This window comes from Beta vulgaris, chromosome 2, assembly GCF_026745355.1.
Source record: "Beta vulgaris subsp. vulgaris cultivar EL10 chromosome 2, EL10.2, whole genome shotgun sequence".
In the NCBI taxonomy this organism is placed as follows: domain Eukaryota; kingdom Viridiplantae; phylum Streptophyta; class Magnoliopsida; order Caryophyllales; family Amaranthaceae; genus Beta; species Beta vulgaris.
Window position 1 is genome coordinate 26718809 of NC_079203.1, and position 19019 is coordinate 26737827.

A 19019-nucleotide genomic window follows, 5' to 3' on the forward strand; every position below is an offset into this window, starting at 1 on the left:
CTAGAACATTGATATTCTTTTTTTTATTAACAATTTATTTATTTATGCTCACTTGGGTGCAATTTTGTCTTTCATGAGCTAATGTTGGGTATTATCATAAGCCGATCCAATAGGGAATAGGGGTCTTGGGTGGCCCAGGCCCTCCCCCTAAAAAAATAAAATAGAATATTTATTTTGGGCCTTTACCTATACATCGTTTATAATATATATATATATATATATATATATATATATATATAGAGTCAGGATCCGGTGAGAATTAAAAGTTATGTGAGAATAGAAAAATATGTGAGAATAAATTACAATCCTTAGATCACACGCGTACATCAGATTTTCACTACATATACATCATCGGTACACTACAAATACATTAACTCCCATATATATATACATCATACTTATTAGAAATTTCAAATACCCGATTAAGCAACATGAACACAACACTTCTGCATAAATTCATGATATATGCCTAAATCTAAATCAAATCAGATTCATTCTAGTAAAAAAGAAAAACTCCATTTAAAGCATTGCATACCGTGCCATTTTTTGTAAGCACATTGTCATACTTCTATAAGTACATTGTCATGTTTCTATAAGTACATCAAGTGACTAATGTAAGTACATTGACTCGGAATATTTCAATAATTGTTCAAGAAACAGCCCAAAAAAATTATTATCTTAATAAAGTTCAATGTCAGTAATATTATTGTTAATTAAATGAAGTTCCATGATTTTGTTGGATAGTTTTAGCAATTAAATGCACATTGGAGAGAAAGAAGATAATTCAAAACTGTGTAGATGAATTGATAATCACAGATTGGATTAAAATTAGACAAACTTAAGGAGCAATACATTGAATATCTCCAAACCATGGATTTGCAGCACATACATAATAACATTAGTTAGTAGGCGCCAAGTAACTTCCTAATGATCTACATGAACCAAAAGTTTGCATTCATCACAAAGAAAACCAGAATTTCACTTCGATTTCTGGTAAATTTAACACAATAAGCTGCTTAAAATCTCACTACAAATTAAAAATCCTAACCTCTGTCTCCTCCTTGAGTCCTCCAATCAATAGCAAATTAACAACGAATCGCGTTTAAGAAAAACAGAAATTTGGTATTTTTAATTGATTAGAAGACAAAATCTCTACTGTTAATTGGTTTTAAAATGCAGAGCTTCAAAATCCAAAAAATAAAAAGCATTTTAGTGGAGAACTTTCAGAAAAAAAAAAAAAAAAAAAAAGCATTTCAGTGGAGCACCTTCAATGGAGCTTCAAGAAAATCATGAGCTTTGATGGAGCTTCAATGGTGCGATGATGAAGTTAGATTCTTGTCAGACCTTCAAGCTTTAAGTTTCGGAAATAATTTTGCAACTTCAATGGAGATTAAACAAAGCTTAACAGTTTCGATGTTTGGTCGCTGATGGAGGTCGCCGATGGAGGATTGTTGCAAATTGTAAATTTGTCGAGATAATAGGTCCGTTAAAGGAAAAGGATGGATCAGTTTAATGATATGGGTGGAATATGAGTCGTTAGATTCAAATAATCTAATGGTTCAGGTTCATTCTCACATATATTTTTGTTCTCACATAACATATGTGTTCTCATATGAGCCCAAATCTACATAGAATTGAGTTCAGGTGAGAATGAGGTTTTACATGAGAAATGAGAAAGAATAACAGCCCTTAGATCATGTTACATGTAACGCTCAAGATTAAAAATAAAAAGGGATTACCCTCATCAATCTTACGCATAACTCGCTGATCCTATCTCTCTTCTCTCTCCTCTCTCCCAACTCTCAAGTTTGGTTCTTCTGCAAATACTCCTCTCTGTTTGACGGTTTCAATTTTTTTTTCTGCAATTTGTTCATCGATTTTCTTCTGCAATTCACCAAAATCAACTACTTCGACGGTTTCAAGTTTTTTTCTGCTATTTGTTCAGCGATTTTCTTCTGCAATTCACCAAAATCAACTAGTTCAGCGATTTAGTTTGATTGTTGCAGACAGTATGGGAGAGAAAGGTAAGTTTTTTTTTCGTTCTAGTTTACTTCTTGAATTTTTTTTCAGAATTGTGATTATGATTTCTTGACATTAATTATGCGAAAATTTTCAAGAACTTGATTTCTTTATGATTAATTTTCGAGAACGTGACATTTAGTTTAATTACGATTTCTTTTTCTATTTTTTTTTTCAAGAACTTGATTTTGGTGGGTTTAGTTATATATAGTTAAATTGGAAATTTGTCTGATATCTGAAGTGCGTTAAATTGAGTACTTCATTTTATTTCTTTCTGATTTTGCCTAGTCAATATAACCTTGTGTAAAGTATTACAGAAGATATCTTTGATATTAATGGGGTTGAATTTTTAGAAAAGCAAATGCAAGTAAGAAAGCAAAAGCAGTGATTTTGTTTATGAATGCTGAAACTCCAATATCTGAAAGAGTAGCCATCGTTGTTGATGTGCAAGAAAGATGAGAACTTTGGAGAAATTAAAAGAGGGGGAGTAAAAATGGTGTGAAAAGTACACCAATACTTATTTAAAATTATAAGAGTTGGATGCTTGAGAGACATAACTATTCATTCGAATAAACCGAGTATCGGGTATTCCAGCATCTAAGTCAAATTCCCCAGAAAAATAAAAAGTGCAAAACAATCATATGTCGGGTTATGGTGCAAAACAATCAACTTGAAAGATGAGAACTTTGGAGAAATTAAAAGAGGGGGAGTAAAAATGGTGTGAAAAGAAGCTTTTTTGGGTGTTTTTTTTTTGTGTGTCGCAGGAATTTGGAAGGATGTAGACGAGCTGGTAAAGTAGTAGTATAACAGAAACAGAAGGTACATCAAGTAATCCTAAAAAGTAGTATACACAGGACTAACAGCCTGAAGAAATGCTTCCATTAATACCATTCCAAATCCTAAAAAGTACAGCAAGTAATCTTCATGAATAAACTAGAACTAACCAAAGTTAAATGCACAAACTGAGCCAAAACATTGCATTAAAAAGAATTTTTTGAAATGCCAGTTTGATGAAAAAAAAGGATTCCCTTCCACAAAATACAGGACTAACAAGCTGGTTAAGTAGTAGTATAATAGAAACAGAAGGGAAAGAATATGATTTTGCTTTTGATTTTGCTTTTGATTTTCATTTGAGGCGTCACCCATGTATTGCTTTCGTAGTGAAGATTGTAATGCACTAAAAATTGTGGGCATAAAGTAATGATTTTTTATCCTTCAAGTTTATGTAGTTTACAACCTTGGCTGTCTAAAAATGGAATAGAATTTGCAAATAGTAGTATATTAGAGAACTCACAACTCACTCCATCAAAATGCTGATTTCTTTTCTTTATTCAGATTCCACGTTCTATCGTCCTACCTGTGGTTTTTTTTTTGATTAAGAATTTCATGTCGCAAATGACAAAAACGTAGAACGTAGTTGATATTCGATTTTATGCCTTTAATTTTTTTGCTTTATATTGAGCAAAGTTAAATAATTTCATTATTAGTTCACTTGCTTTTTGTAAGGTTATACGATTCACTAGCAGTAGATTCACTTGCTTTTTGTAAGGTTTATGCAATTTGTGGATGAAAACAGTGAATCAAATTTGGTTTAGTAAGGAATATGAATTTTGAGGATGTTTGTGTGATATTTTTGCGTAGGAAAAGGGAAAAAAAATGAAAGGTTTGTTCATATATTTCATATTTTGCAAACTGATGTTCACCTTCTAATTAGAGTTGTAGTAGTATTTGATAAGAGTTATACGAATTACAAATTAGAGTTATAGGGGTATTTTGAGTAGTCATTAGAGTTATAATTATAGTTATATCATTATTTGGTATGTACGTCTTAATTAGAGTTATAGGTTTATTTGTTAAGAGTTATAGGAATTACTAATTAGAGTTATAGGAATTTCATATTTTGCAAACTAATGTTCACCTTCTAATTAGAGTTGCAGTAGTATTTGATAAGAGTTATACAAATTACTAATTAGAGTTATAGGAGTATTTTTGAGTAGTCATAAGAGTTATAATTATAGTTGTAGTATTATTTGGTATGTACGTCTTATTTAGAGTTATAGATTTATTTGATGAGAGTTATATGAATTACTAATTAGAGTTATAGGAATTTCATATTTTGCGAACTAATGTTCACCTTCTAATTAGAGTTGTAGTAGTATTTAATAAGCATTATAGGAATTACTAATTAGAGTTATAAGAGATGTAATTATAGTTATGGCATTTCTTGTTATGTACGTTCTAATTAGAGTTATAGGAATATTTGATTAGAGTTATATGAATTACTAATTAGAGTTACATGAGTATTTGACTAGTCATAAGAGTTCCAATTATAGTTATGTCATTACTAATTACAATTATGGCAACACTTTCTTAGAGTTAGTGAATAGTTAGAGTTATATGAAATAATTATTATAGTTATATACACTCTTGATTAGCGTTATATGAATTTTATATTTTGCAAACTAATGTTCACCTTCTAATTAGAGTTGTAGCAGTATTTAATAAGAGTTATACGAATTACTAATTACTAATTAGAGTTACAGGGGTATTTTGAGTAGTCATAAGAGTTATAATTATAGTTATAGCATTATTTGGTATGTACGTCTTATTTAGAGTTATAGATTATAGTTAATGTTCACCTTGTTGATGTGTGCATTTTCAGGGGTTTGTGTTTTGTGTTCGATGTAGAGAGAGGATGAAAGAGGAGCTCTTGTTGATGGGTGGTAGCGATAACTTTGACATAGACGTTGAATTTGTTTAGTGTTGTATTCAATATTGACATTCTTAGCATTAATTACTTCACCATTGTTTGTATAATTTTTTATCAGTTTGGAGCTTGAGACTTTTTTTTACCTCCTGTATATACTCTCTGGAGCTTGTAATTATCAATCATCTTAATGATAATCAATTATAACTTTTAAACATGTATTAGCATCACTCTAATAGGTATTTCTGTAAAGTTAACTATTCATTCGTATAACTCTAAAGAGGATTGCCATAATTATAATCTGTACATCCTATAACTCTTAACAAGCATTGTTATAACTCTTAACTCTTAAATACTACTACCTACTACTCTAATTAATTGTTGTCAGTACTCTAAATAGTATTTCTTATAATTTTAAATAAGTATTGGTGTACTTCTTCACTATTATATCCTACAACTCTAATCAAGTGTTGCCATAATCGTAAATGATAATTGATGTATACATGTGGGGGTTACTTAATGTCATGATGTTTTAGTGATGGTTTAATTTGTGTTTTATCTATGTGTTACTCTTAACTTGGACACCTGTGGCAAACATGATTATATGAGTACCACTATAATCGATATTTTATGTTTTGAATATTCAATTCTGGTTGTATGAATGTGTGATTAGTTTATGTATGTGTATGTAGATATGAACATTGTCGAGGTTGGTAATGTGAACGGTAAGCGTAGTGCAGGTCAAAGTATGGATTTGGTTGATAAGAAAGGGGCCAAATTACTTAAAAAGGATAGTACATCATATGTACCGAAACAGAAAAAAAAGTCATCAGAGTTGTCTACTCAATGTAGACCGAATGAGTTGGTAAAGCTTATAAAGGACTTATCTTCGCAACAAGTTCAAGATGTGAATGACATTGGTTTTGGAGGTCTTTGCAGTTTGCATTTGACTCAAAGTCCTACTACCATGATCCCTTTTTTAATAAAGTCTTTTAATCCTGGCAGTTGGGTGTTTAGAATCGATGCGGTGAATAAATTTGTGGTAAGTAAGTTTGATGTGCATGAGGTCTTTTTGCTTCCCATGGGTGATTATGAGGTTGAGGAGATTTCCACTTGTAGAGGATCTAAGGAATCTGATAATATCTTGAAAAGAGAGTTTCGATTTAAGTTTGATGTTGTTGATGACAGCCAAGGAATTTCTTTGAAGGATGTAGCTGCTAAGATTCGATCGAATGAGATGCAGGCGGGTGGAGATGAATTTAAAAGTTTGTTTGTCCTTTATGCTATGGGTAGGTTTCTTGCTCCTATGTCGAACAATAAAGTGGATTTGAAACTTTTAAAAGCTGTTTCTCAAGTATGTAAAATTAAAGAATTTGATTGGTGCTCATATGTGCTGGAGAAGCTTTCTAATGGATTTGTGAAATATCATGTAGATAGTTTGGCTAATCTTGGAGGTTGTGTTATCATGTTAGAAATTATATACTTCCATAGGTTAGTTTTCAAATCTCAGGCGTTACCTAGAGATCCCCCTTGTTCAATCTTGGACAGATGAAAAATTCCAAAAACGTATTCATGATGAGTTAGGTTCTGGGAGTTTTGGGAATGAGATTTTGGATTTAGAGAGTCATCTCTCTTCGTGTCTTCAATGTAATTCAGTACCTTCAGTCCAGGATATCCAAAGGAAGTGTTTGGCTGATATTTCTCACTGCAAGAAGGTAATTAGCTTTGAGATTCCAGATAGCTTGCCTTCTGACGAGGAGATACAGAAAACTGCAACAGATGTATGTCCTCCTATAACTCTTATCATATATTTTTATTGCTTTTTCATTGATATCCTATTATGTTTTTAATCATTATTCATGATATCCTGCAGCAGATGAAATGTATTTATTGGAAAATAAATATTATAGTTTAGATATTTTCGTCCAAACTAACTAAATACAACTAGAAGTCCCCCTCACAAAAAAAAAATACAACTATAAGTCTATAACGGAAATGTAACACATGTTATCATATCTAGTATGAGGGAGTCTTGTAGAAGATTTTGGGCTAGCACTAGTGTAACTCTTATTATAAATTCATACAACTCTAATCAAATACTCCTGTAACTCTAATTAGTAATTTATATAAATATAATCAAATACTCATGTAACTCTAATTAGTATTGCATATAACTCTAATCATATACTCCTGTAACTATAATTTCTCAGTCTAGTCTATCTTTCATTAGATTTTGTTGTTAATGAAAATGAAAAAGTACAACTATCAATATTTAATAAGTAATCCATCAACTATTACAAATTCCTAATAAGTCAACCTACCTAGTTGTAGATGAACAAGCTGGATAAGAGAACAAGCAAGGAAGTATCAATTACTTCACTATCCAATAGTATTAGATCGTAAGCATCAATTCCTTCACTAATGAGTCAAAAGCCTAAGCCTTGGCAGTTGGCACGTATAAGACTATTGTGCTACTCCTGTAACTCTAATTAATAATTCATATAACTCTAATCAAATACTCCTGTAACTCTAATTAGTAATTCATATAACTCTAATTAAATACTCCTGTAACTCTAATTAATAATTTATATAACTCTAATCAAATACTCTTGTAACTCTAATTAGTTATGTATATAACTCTAATCAGATACTCCTGTAATTATAATTTCTCAGTCTAGTCTATCATATATGTATCTTCATATATTTTAAGATTTTTTCCTTTCCTTTTCACAGGGCCTGCAAGAGATTTTGTTGTTAATGAAAAGAGACTTGGACGTTGTGTCTTCCATTATATTGATCGATTGTCAAAAGCAAAGAGTATGATCAATAACGCAGAAAATAAAGGGAAAGATAATATACATGTTTCTGATTCTCCTACTTTGTCTCCAACTCCGGCTTTTGTTCATGAAGATGCATGGCAAGTATATATCGATAATGTCACAGATTCTATTTATACTATGAAAAAAGCTGCTGATGATATGCCAACTTTCCAATTACTCTCTCAGTCTGAAAACGAGTTATTAATTGGTGCCAAGGGTCCAGATGTTTCTTCCCCATCCTTTGTTGACATTTCAATTATTGGAGATGAGTGTGTTAAGTCGTGTTCTCATGTGGACGAAATCAACAAAGAGAGAGATGGTTGCGTTAGATCTCCAATGTCTTGGTTGCGTACATCTTCTAATAGCCATAATGTCAACAATGATGGTCTTGGTTCTACATATAATTGTGGGATTCAAAATGTCCCTGTCACTTTGGTTTCAAAATTTTGCGCCAAAATGTAACACTATTATCATACATGCCATCCTTTCGGAAACATGTAGTTGATTATTGTATGGTAGATCACAATGAAACTTTGGCACAGAGGTAAACATTATTACCTACATCATACTTCATTATTTTCTTTATTTTATATTATTTTTGTTAACTTTCTATATATACTTTGTTACGTGAGAGGATTTTTTAAGTTTGGCAACCAATGAAATGATCACCACAACTGTTATTGAGGGTTGGAGTTTGTTGATGAACTATGTGGAGTCAACCGAAGATTCTTCACCTCGACGCATATTTTTCGGCCTTAATCATGTGGTAATCTCTTCAATATTCTTCTTTTAAAATCCTTTTGAAATCTTATGACTAGTCAAAAAGGTCTTCTAAATTGAATTTCAATAGATCATGGATGCTCCTATAACTGGTCCATTTTCATTCATCATATTCATATAACTGGTTCATTTTCAATTATAGTTATAGCATTATTTGGTATGTACGTCTTAATTAGAGTTATAGGTTTATTTCATAAGAGTTATAGGAATTACTAATTAGAGTTATAAGAATTTCATATTTTGCAAACTAATGTTCACCTTCTAATTAGAGTTGTAGTAGTATTTAATAAGAGTTATACGAATTACTAATTAGAGTTATAGGGGTATTTTGAGTAGTCATTAGAGTTATAATTATAGTTATAGCATTATTTGGTATGTACGTCTTAATTAGACTTATAGGTTTATTTGATAAGAGTTATAGGAATTACTAATTAGAGTTATAGGTTATTGCTTATCTCTAATAAAAAACCGAAGTCAAAATGCTTGAGCTTTTCATAACTTAAAGATTAGATAAAATCTACCTTGCTTTTCTTCCATCAGAAAACAGAAAAAGCAACAACAATACAACTACTTCTGCCAAGGTCAAACTTTTATTTTTCTTATCTCTCCCTTGATCTCTTCAATGGCGGCCGCTGATACTACTACTATTACGACTAGTACGCAGCTACTGCTGCTCCAACAACTTCCATAACCTCTCCTCTAATCAACTTAACTCTGTCTCTACTCTGCTTGTAACTCGTTTGCTATCATTTTATCAGAAACAAAAAGAAATGGCAAGTTTATGGAGGAAGGCAAAGCTAGCACTGTGTTACTCCGTCCCGAGATCGATGGTCGATGACGACAAATAAGTTGCTACGTAGCATATAGATCACCTATATTTAGTACATATAACAAGCATATTTTATTCATAAATGAAAAAAAGGTCCAAGTTCAACTAGGTGAGTGAGTCAGAAGAAAAAACAAAGAAATGACTCTTTAACACACTTTATTAAGCTACGCAATTTTATAAGAGCAACCAACCCGTGTAAGCTATCTCCTCCTCTTTTGAGTTGGGGAAATTGGCTCAACCGACTCAATATTAGTTGTGTGATTTGCTGCAGCCACTGCCTTCACTCTTTGCTTGTTACACAAAATGTATTTGAATACAATAGTGCCATCCTTTGCTCGAGTCTCGGTAGACATTCTAGTATCAAATCCACATGCTACAGCATATATATTATAAAAGTCTATTGCATCTTCAAGACTGTCGAAAATCTGCCCAACTTTAGGAATTAATTCTGCTGGAACAACTCGAGCGAACTCATGTTCTCCGCATGGGGTGATGTTCGTACTTTTCTTAGGTGGTGTAGACAGATTTAATGAGGCAATGTTTATACTTTGCGTAGAGTTACTAGTTCATGCCTCTGCATATTAAATAGGTATAAACTGTAAGTCAACGATTTAAAATTCAAAATATTGCACACATAAATTCCTATAACTCTAATCAAGAGTGTCTATAACTGTAATAATTATTTCATATAACACTAACTACTCACTAACTGTAAAGAAGTCTTGCTATGTAATTAGTAATGCCATAACTATAATTGGAACTCTTATCACTAGTCAAATACTCATGTAACTCTAATTAGTAATTCATATAACTCTAATAAAATATTCATATAACTCTAATTAGAACGTACATAACAAGAAATGCCATAACTATAATTATATATATCTATTATTACATGTCAAATAATCATATAACTCTAATTAGTAATTTCTATAACTCTTATCAAATAAACCTATAACTCTAATTAAGACGTACATACCAAATAATGCTATAACTATAATTTTAACTCTTAGAAGGTACATACCACTCTAATTAAGACGTACATACCAAATAATGCTATAACTATAATTAAGACGTACATACCAAATAATGTTATAACTATTATTAAATACTACTAAAACTCTAATTAGAAGGTGAACATTGGTTTGCAAAATATGAATTTCCTATAACTCTAATTAGTAATTCCTATAACTCTTATCAAATAAACCTATAACTCAATTTAAGACGTACATACCAAATAATGCTATAACTATAATTTTAACTCTTATGACTACTCAAAATACCCCTATAACTCTAATTAGTAATTCGTATAACTCTTATTAAATACTACTACAACTCTAATTAGAAGGTGAACATTAGTTTGCAAAATATGAATTTCATATAACTCTAATTAGTAATTCCTATAACTCTTATCAAATAAACCTATAACTCTAATTAAGACGTGCATACCAAATAATGCTATAACTATAATTATAACTCTTATATATGACTACTCAAAGTACCCCTATAACTCTAATTAGTAATTCGTATAACTCTTATCAAATACTACTACAACTCTAATTAGAAGGTGAACATTAGTTTGCAAAATATGAATTTCCTATAACTCTAATTAGTAATTGCTATAACTCTTATCAAATAAACTTATAACTCTAATTAAGACGTACATACCAAATTATGCTACAACTATAATTTTAACTCTTATGACTACTCAAAATACCCCTATAACTCTAATTAGTAATTCGTATAACTCTTATTAAATACTACTACAACTCTAATTAAAAGGTGAACATTAGTCTGCAAAATATGAATTTCCTATAACTCTAATTAGTAATTCCTATAACTCTTATCAAATAAACCTATAACTCTAATGATGCTATAACTATAATTTTAACTCTTATCAAATAAACCTATAACTCTAATTTTCACCTTCATTGACACAATGCATCATAATTGACACAATGCATCATATCATATACAGCAAAATGCAACTAATATTTTAGAGCACAATGCATCATAATTGACACAATGAAGTAGCAGTTTTGTTTAGAAACGCAAAACACAAGGTCCATAATTGACACAATGCATCATATCATATACAGCAAAATGCAACTAATATTTTAGAGCACATGATCATAGCAAATTTCTTAAGCATACAATATGAATTATGCAGCGAATTTCATTCCCATGAAGTATTACTTAAGCATACAATATGAATTATGCAGCGAATTTCGTTCCCATGAAGTACCCCTATAACTCTTATCATATAGGAGTATTACTTAAGCATAAAATATGAATTATGCAGCGAATTTCGTTCCCATGAAGCGAGTTTCCTTATATAATTATTAACTAATTTTCGAAAAAAAAAGCATACATGTTCATGAATATAGACTAACCTTCATGCGATGCGGTAATGGATTCCATGAAATTTCTTGACAAAAAGAATATGATAGGAGAGATGTGTAGTTGGAGATTGGAGGGATCATACAGACGTTTTTGGAAGTATAATTACTTTTACATTTTTTAAAACAATGTCTAACTATATTTAATATTCAGTTCCAAATTCATGCCTAACAATTATCAAATACAATATTTTTTAAATCAATTAGTTTACCAATATTAATGTTAGATTTATTGATGTCGAATCTAAATTTCTCATTATTGTCCAGCAATAAAAATACTTGAAGTGTATTAGGCATATTGCTCCTAATTAGTAGGTTCAATTAATTAGATACGTTTATATCTGTCACGACATTGCACAAATCTTCATCAATGAATTAGATTTCATGCGTTAATCAAGAACATAAACCCAAACTCTAACAAAGAGAGAGATAAAACCTAATAAAGAGAATGAAAATTTCTTATTGACATAAAACAAAAACTAGAAAAAAAAAAGTTGCATTGACCAACAACAAAAAAAGCTAGTGGTGGCCCTTAGGCCGAGAAAGAAAACTAGGATTTTGAAGGAGAAAAAAGAGAAAAGAGGGAAAAGGAGACAAATAAAAAACATAGATATTTTGGTTGGCTTAGTGATCCCAATTTTAGAATTTTAATTTAGTTAAAAGATTTATCTTTGTTAAGATATTATTCACTTGATAATTTTATTTAAAAAATGTAATTTATTTTGTAAACTTTATAGTTTAGAGTTTTTCCTTATATTTTTTAGGTTTTTGTTAGTGAGTAATACTACATAAGGACATAGTTGTATTTTATAAAATTTTTGTAGAAACAAAAAAAAAAAAATTCAAGAAGTTCTGGTAGGTATGATATCAAAAGTGCTTATAGGATAGTTTCTCCTCCTAATAGTTATTTCCAACACTCTTTAATTAATTGGAAGAGGCTTTCGAAAAATGCTTTACCTTATAAATACACCATGTTCTTGTGGCATCTTTGCCATCAAATTCTCCATGGTGGTACAATTCTAAAAGCTAAAATTCCTAATCTTATTCCAAACTGTGCTAGATGTATTGATAAAGAAGAGGATCGTATGCATGTTTTTAGGAACCGTTGCAATTCTAGGGCCATTCGGAATAGGGTTTTACACTCAAACAAACACATTAACCAATATAGTATGAAGGTGTTCATAAATAGTGATTGGAATACTTGGATGTCACTTAATACTGGAGCTAACAAACACTAGTAGAAAAAGGTCGATTTGCGTCGGACCTGGGACCCCTATTTGCGTCGGACTTGGGTCCGATGGCACAGGTCTCGACGCAGATGACCTAGAACTGATTTGCGTCGTATGTGAAACGACGCAGACGTTTTAGCTATTTGCGTCGCACGTTGTATACGGTGCGAAGCAAATTGGTCATTCCAGCCCATACAAACTACAAGCGGGTTATAAAGGGGTATAAGTGGAATTTGCGTCACACATAGCAGGGGGTGTGACGCAAATTAGTCATCTGCGTCGCACCTTGCGCCATGTGCGACGCAAATGACCTCATGTAAAAAATAAAAAATGCAGTACCAAAGCATGAATGCTTTAGTACTGCATTCGAGGAAAAAAAACGAGACATAGATTAAACGAAATCAGAACAAAAACGCAGTACCATAAGAAACGAAATCAGAAATTAAACGCAGTAACACAAACGAGATGTAACAGAAACGAAATTAAATGAGATAACATACAAATTATCTTGCGTCGATTAAGAAACGAAAAAAATCTAACAAATATCAAAAATAAAAAATTCAGATCTAACATACAACAAAAACACGAAAATTAAAAACTAAACCTTAAAAAAAACAGATCTAACATACATAAATTTCACTAAATATATTTTAAAAAAAAAATACAAATCGCGAAATGGAACGAACGAAATTCGCCAAAAACCAGATCTCGTTCTTCAATCTCGTTCTTCAAACTCGTTCTTCAAATCTCGTTCTTCAAATCGCCAAAAACCAGATCTAACAGAAAGAAATCTCGTTCTTCAAATTTAAAAAATAAACATAAATATGACAAAACAAAGAAATTCAGAATAAAATTTGAACTAAAAAATACCTGAGAAATTCGCTGCTCTCTTCTTTGAACGTTAGGTCTGAGAAAGGGTTGGTGTTTTTTCAATTTTCATCGCTGCTCTTCTTCGAATATGATGTCGTTGTTGGTGTTTGAAGCGGTGGAGTTTAAAAAATAACGAATCTGATGTCGTTGTTGGTGTTTGAAGCAGCGGTGTTCGACGGAGATTCCTCAGAAAAAACGAAGAGAGAGAGAGAGGGAGGGAGTTGTTTTTCTTCATCTTCACGACGCCGTTGAGATAATCTTGGTGTTTGAAAAGAAAGGAAGAGATGTCGTTGTTGGTGTTTGAAGAGAGAGAGAGAGAGAGAGAGAGAGAGAGAGAGAGGGGGGAGGGAGAGGCGTGTGAGGCTAGGGTTTCTGAAATAAAAAGGCTAGAGAGTGGGCCTCGTGAACTAAAATGGGTATAGCGGCCTTAATATGTGTCGCACATTGAATAGGTGCGTTGCAAATTGGGTATTTTGCAACGCACCTAAAAGACGTGCGACACACATAGTTTGAATTATTTTTTTTAATGTAGAGACGATTTGCGTCGCATGAGTCAGGGTATCCGACGCACATTTGGCTTTTGCAACGCATGTAAAGCATGTGCGACGCAAATGGAACATATCTGGTGCTTATGTACCCATGTTGTGCGACGCACTCCTCCCACATGTGATGCAAATCCCAACCGTGCGTCGTTTCCTTTTCTATGCGACGCAATTGAGGGGACGCAAATCGTCCCTTTTCTACTAGTGAAAGATTGGGTGATGGTGTTTGGGGTAACTGCCTGGCATATATGGAAAAACAGAAATGAGGCAGTGTTCCAGCAGAAAATGAGACATGGCTCTTATGTTTTTAATAGATTAACAATAGATTTGGTGGCCAACTTTAACTCTTTTTCAGGACAAAGGGAAGAAGCAAAGTACAGAAGCAGGATGTGTAAAATGGCGGCTTCCTCGAGCTGGTTACTATAAAATCAACTCTGATGGCAGTTGGAAATCAACTACTGAAGGAAGTGGGGGAGGGGTAATCAGAAAAGATGATGGTAGCTGGTTTTTGGGATACTCCTTCAAAACTCAAGCTAAGGACCCAGCACATGCAGAACTGTTAGCAGTAAGAAAGGGCATTAAGCTAGCTAAAGACTTTGGATTGCAAAAAATTGAGGTGGAAATGGATGCCTTAATCATTCATCAACTACTGAAGGAGGTGGAAGACAATGAAATGCATGAGCTGGGAATGATTATATAGGAGATCAAAGCTGCGATTGATACCTATTTTGACACCCGGTTTGTTCATATAAAAAGGGAAGCAAATATGGCAGCTCACAAGCTAGCAAAGTTTGGACTAGAAATGAACGATTTTTCAAGAATTCATGTAATCATTCCAGATTATGTTAAGGAAGAGCTCGAAAAAGATCTACTGGGTGTACAGGTTGAAGGAGCTCAGGAGGTTGCTTGGAATACAAGTTGGATGATTGATTACTCGCGATGAAATTTTAAATATTTTGCTGTTGTTTTTATATATAATTTTGTCTATATGTAGTAGAAGGAACTTTAGTGTTTGGCAAGTTTCGAACAATGTCTGTAAGATAATTATTTAATATATCTAACTACTCCTTTTGTTTTAAAAAAAGTTTCTTTGCATTTGAGTCTTATGCTTACTTGCTGCTGTTAGTCCTTGATTAAGGAGTAGATGATTAGCGTTCAAAAGATATACATTAGAAGTTATTTATATATTCTCTCAAATTCAACTAGCTTGTTGACACGGTGATGCCCTGAGTGGTTTTGGTTCTATGTTTTATTTTTATATGTTCTTATGTTTTTCATTGGCTATTTACTTCTACCATAAATATGGTATTCGTTGTATAGGGTGATTTTTTTCAGCTCCAAAAAATTGGTTTTCTAATGTTTTGGTTTGATACATAGAGGGTGTTGACATCTATAAAGTTCCTTTATTAAGATGGAGTGTCCTCAATTGTTTGTATTGGTTTTAAAAAGCATCATATACATGGTAGTTCTTAATAGAGTTTTTTTTCTAAAATTTGTATTGGAACAATAAATGGATGTCAACGTTTGAAAAGTCCCTTTGGTAGAGTGTATCCCTTACACGTGGTGTCATTTTATCAACATAACTAATTTGCTGAAATTGTTGTTCTTAACAAGCTTGCAACATTCGGTAACCATTTTCTTGTTTTCCGAAAAATCTCTGACCAAATTGTATGTTCATTATACTCTCAAAATTGCTTTTGTGACAGACTCGTCTGTCATGTAGCCTTTGCATCCCAATATTTCTCGTATTTATATCGTTCTTAACTCACCATCTTGTTGCTACCTTGCATTGCATTTATCATGTAAAATTGTATTATTTTCTAGCTTAATCTCCTATATGAAAGCGTTGGTGCACCCACACTTGTTTGTGCGGTGCGCTCGCACCACTCGTGTCCTGAAAAAATTTTAAGGCCTCATGCCTAGTTATAAACAATAGCTGGACTTTCTTTTTGATTGTATGCTTTATGCTAGTTTTTAGGGAATTTATCAGGTTTTCACATTAGAGAGAGAAACACATTGCTCTATCTTAGATTTTGGATTTCTAGATCAGTTGGCAAAGTTTTAATTTTTACTCATTCTTCTATTTGTTATTCTCTTTGCTTCCACAGTTATAAATCTCATAGATTATAGTTTCATAAGTGCTTATTTTTATTCTATTAATCATGTGTAGTGCTAGTTTAGTCTATAATTTAAGATTTTTATGCGATTCCTTGATTAGTTAGTAGTCTCCTATGTAGGGTTTAGGTGAAAGTATGAATTAAGGCCTTCATTTAATTGTTAATGTAATGTCGGTGACTCAATGATGATAATGCATTGATATTGGTGTTTGAGGCCTTACTATAGATATTGATACATTTATGCATTGGTATTTTGTTTACAAACATTCTTAATCGAATTTTTAACCGAATTCTCATCTCTATGAATCAACTTAATTTCTAGGCCAAGATATTGAGTAGAAATTAATAGGATCCTTTTATCAAGGGTTTCCATACTTATTCGATCTCTTAATCAATTAATTAAAGACCATTCAAGAGAAGATTTGGTTTATTGATTAAGCGATTGATCTTGAGGACCATTGGAAAGAGGACTTAAGTATTTTAGAGAAAAGATAAGCCTTCCATAATTATCGCTTTTGAATGCAATTGAATTGATGATCATTCTTCCGGTTTGATTCATACTAGTAGCATTAACCCTAGTGTTTTCGTTATTGATATTTCCACTCATATTTCATTTGCTAGTTATGTTTGATCTTAGTTAGCTCATAGTTACAAAACCTATTTCAAAACCCACAAATATCCTTCAATTAGGCAATTTAAACTTGTTAAACTTCGATTACTCTCTATTTCCATGTGCATCGACCCTTGGCTTACTTCTTCTACATTCCTAGCAGTTACTTGGTAGGAGTATAAATGTAGTTCGGGAAGAGGTTTTTGGTGCCTCAACAACACTATGACAACCTTTTATCAAAATGGGGTTGTTGTCGGGCAAATTGTATTATTGATTGAAGTTACCTAACTTTAGTATTGCTAGTCGTTGATTTCATTTATTTTTATTTTTATTTTTATTTGTGGTTGTTATTTGCTAACCGTCTACTTAGTTGTGTTGTGTTACATGAGATCAAGAAGATCTCACGTTTCACCCATTTTGCCTCTAGATCTAGAAATGTACTGTACCTTGTGAAAGCTTATCGAAGAAAATTTGACCAATTATTTTTGGGTTTCAAACTGCAATTACCAGTCTCAAGTACAACACGTGAAGTTTATTCAGATATTGGTGAAGCGAATAGGCAACTATTTAGGATTTCGGAAATTCGAGTTCCTACGTTCTAATATTCAACTCCCTTATACTATTACTATTTTCAGCATTCAACCTTTGTACACTCGAATGGTAAAATCATAACAATTTAGTGGGGTGGGGTCAGATGAAGATCATCTCGACCATCTTGTTTGGTTTCTTGAGATCTGTTCCATGATAACGACAAATGACATATCTCCAGACTACATAAAGATTCATCCATTTTCGGTCTTTTCATGGGAAAGGCAAGATCATGGCTCACGAGCTTAGCTGCTAATTCCCTTACTACTTGGAAGGAAAACACATTGGCTTTTCTCAAGAAATACTTTCTAGAGTGGAAAAAATCAGATATAAGGAGGAAAATCTCCTCATTTGAGCAAGACAATGATGAGACATTTGTGGAAGCTTGGGAACTGTTCAAGCAGATGTTTCGTTCATGCCCTCCCCAAGATTTCAACAAAAATCTACTCATGCAATTCTTTAATGATGGCCTTCATCCTATGTCACAAGCTAACCTTGATGTTAGAGAGGGAGGTTAACTTTCAAAGATCCGCTAGACCAACTTGACTCCACAATTGAAGAGGTGACCAAAAACTACTCTTATGTTGAAAGGAGAACAAGTGCTCAAACAAAGAAGAGTGGGAAATTTAATGGATCCCATGGATAGAGTTCAAGATAATATGGACATACATGCTTGACGAGAATCTCTCCAAGATCAACCTCACATCGCCTAACTCATCACAGGTAAACTCTTTCTCATGTGATATTTGTGGAGGTACTAACCATGGTACTTCTTATTGTGGAGGTTCAAATTTTGAGCATGTGCCGACGATAAAATCAAGAGGAGATTGTTGGCAAAAAAAACCAAGGGTATAGAAGCAATCAACAAGGGGGTTGGAAGCTTATATGTGTTTTTATTGCCTATGCGAGATGAGCACTTATTCGACTACCTCATTGTAAAGGTGTTATTGAAAAATGATTTGAAGTCGCCAACATGTCTTTAAAGCAAGACTAAAAAACGTAATTGGATATTGATAAATCCACTACTAAAAAAAGAGTGTTTTCTCAACGCTTTTCCTCAATATTCTAGACGAAAAAATGCGTTGAGAAATTGATTCTCAACGCTTTGTAAAAGCGTCGAGATTTTAGGCGTGGAGAATTCTCGACGCTTTCTTGCGTTGAGATTCTCAACGCAGAGACGCGTCCAGTATGACTTGTGACGCTTTTTTGTGTTGAGTTTTCAACGCTTTTCTGCGACTTGAAATGTGTGTGACGCTTTTTTGTGTGGGGTTTCTCAACGCTTTTTTGAGTCGCGCAATATGCTCTAGACACATTCTAGCGTCAAGATTATTTTACCTCCACAAATAAATTTTTAGAGCCAAAATAACTCTTAACACGAAAAAGTGTCGAGATTTTAGCCTAGAAAAAACATCTAATAATAATAACCATTATTTAATTGGATATGGATCAAATATAAATATTATAAGCGATTTTCCAATAAAAAATACTTAAGTAGAAATGACCAATAATA

The 19019-nt window shown here is 32.5% G+C and overlaps 1 long non-coding RNA gene across 1 annotated transcript; it reads left to right on the forward strand.

Moving 5' to 3' along the window:
- The first annotated feature begins 840 nt into the window (after nucleotides 1-840).
- LOC109136326 (uncharacterized) lies at nucleotides 841-7988 on the forward strand. Its single transcript, XR_008968009.1, has 3 exons — nucleotides 841-2024; nucleotides 4682-6507; nucleotides 7460-7988. It is a non-coding gene; the product is annotated as an uncharacterized LOC109136326 (long non-coding RNA).
- The last annotated feature ends 11031 nt before the right edge of the window (nucleotides 7989-19019 follow it).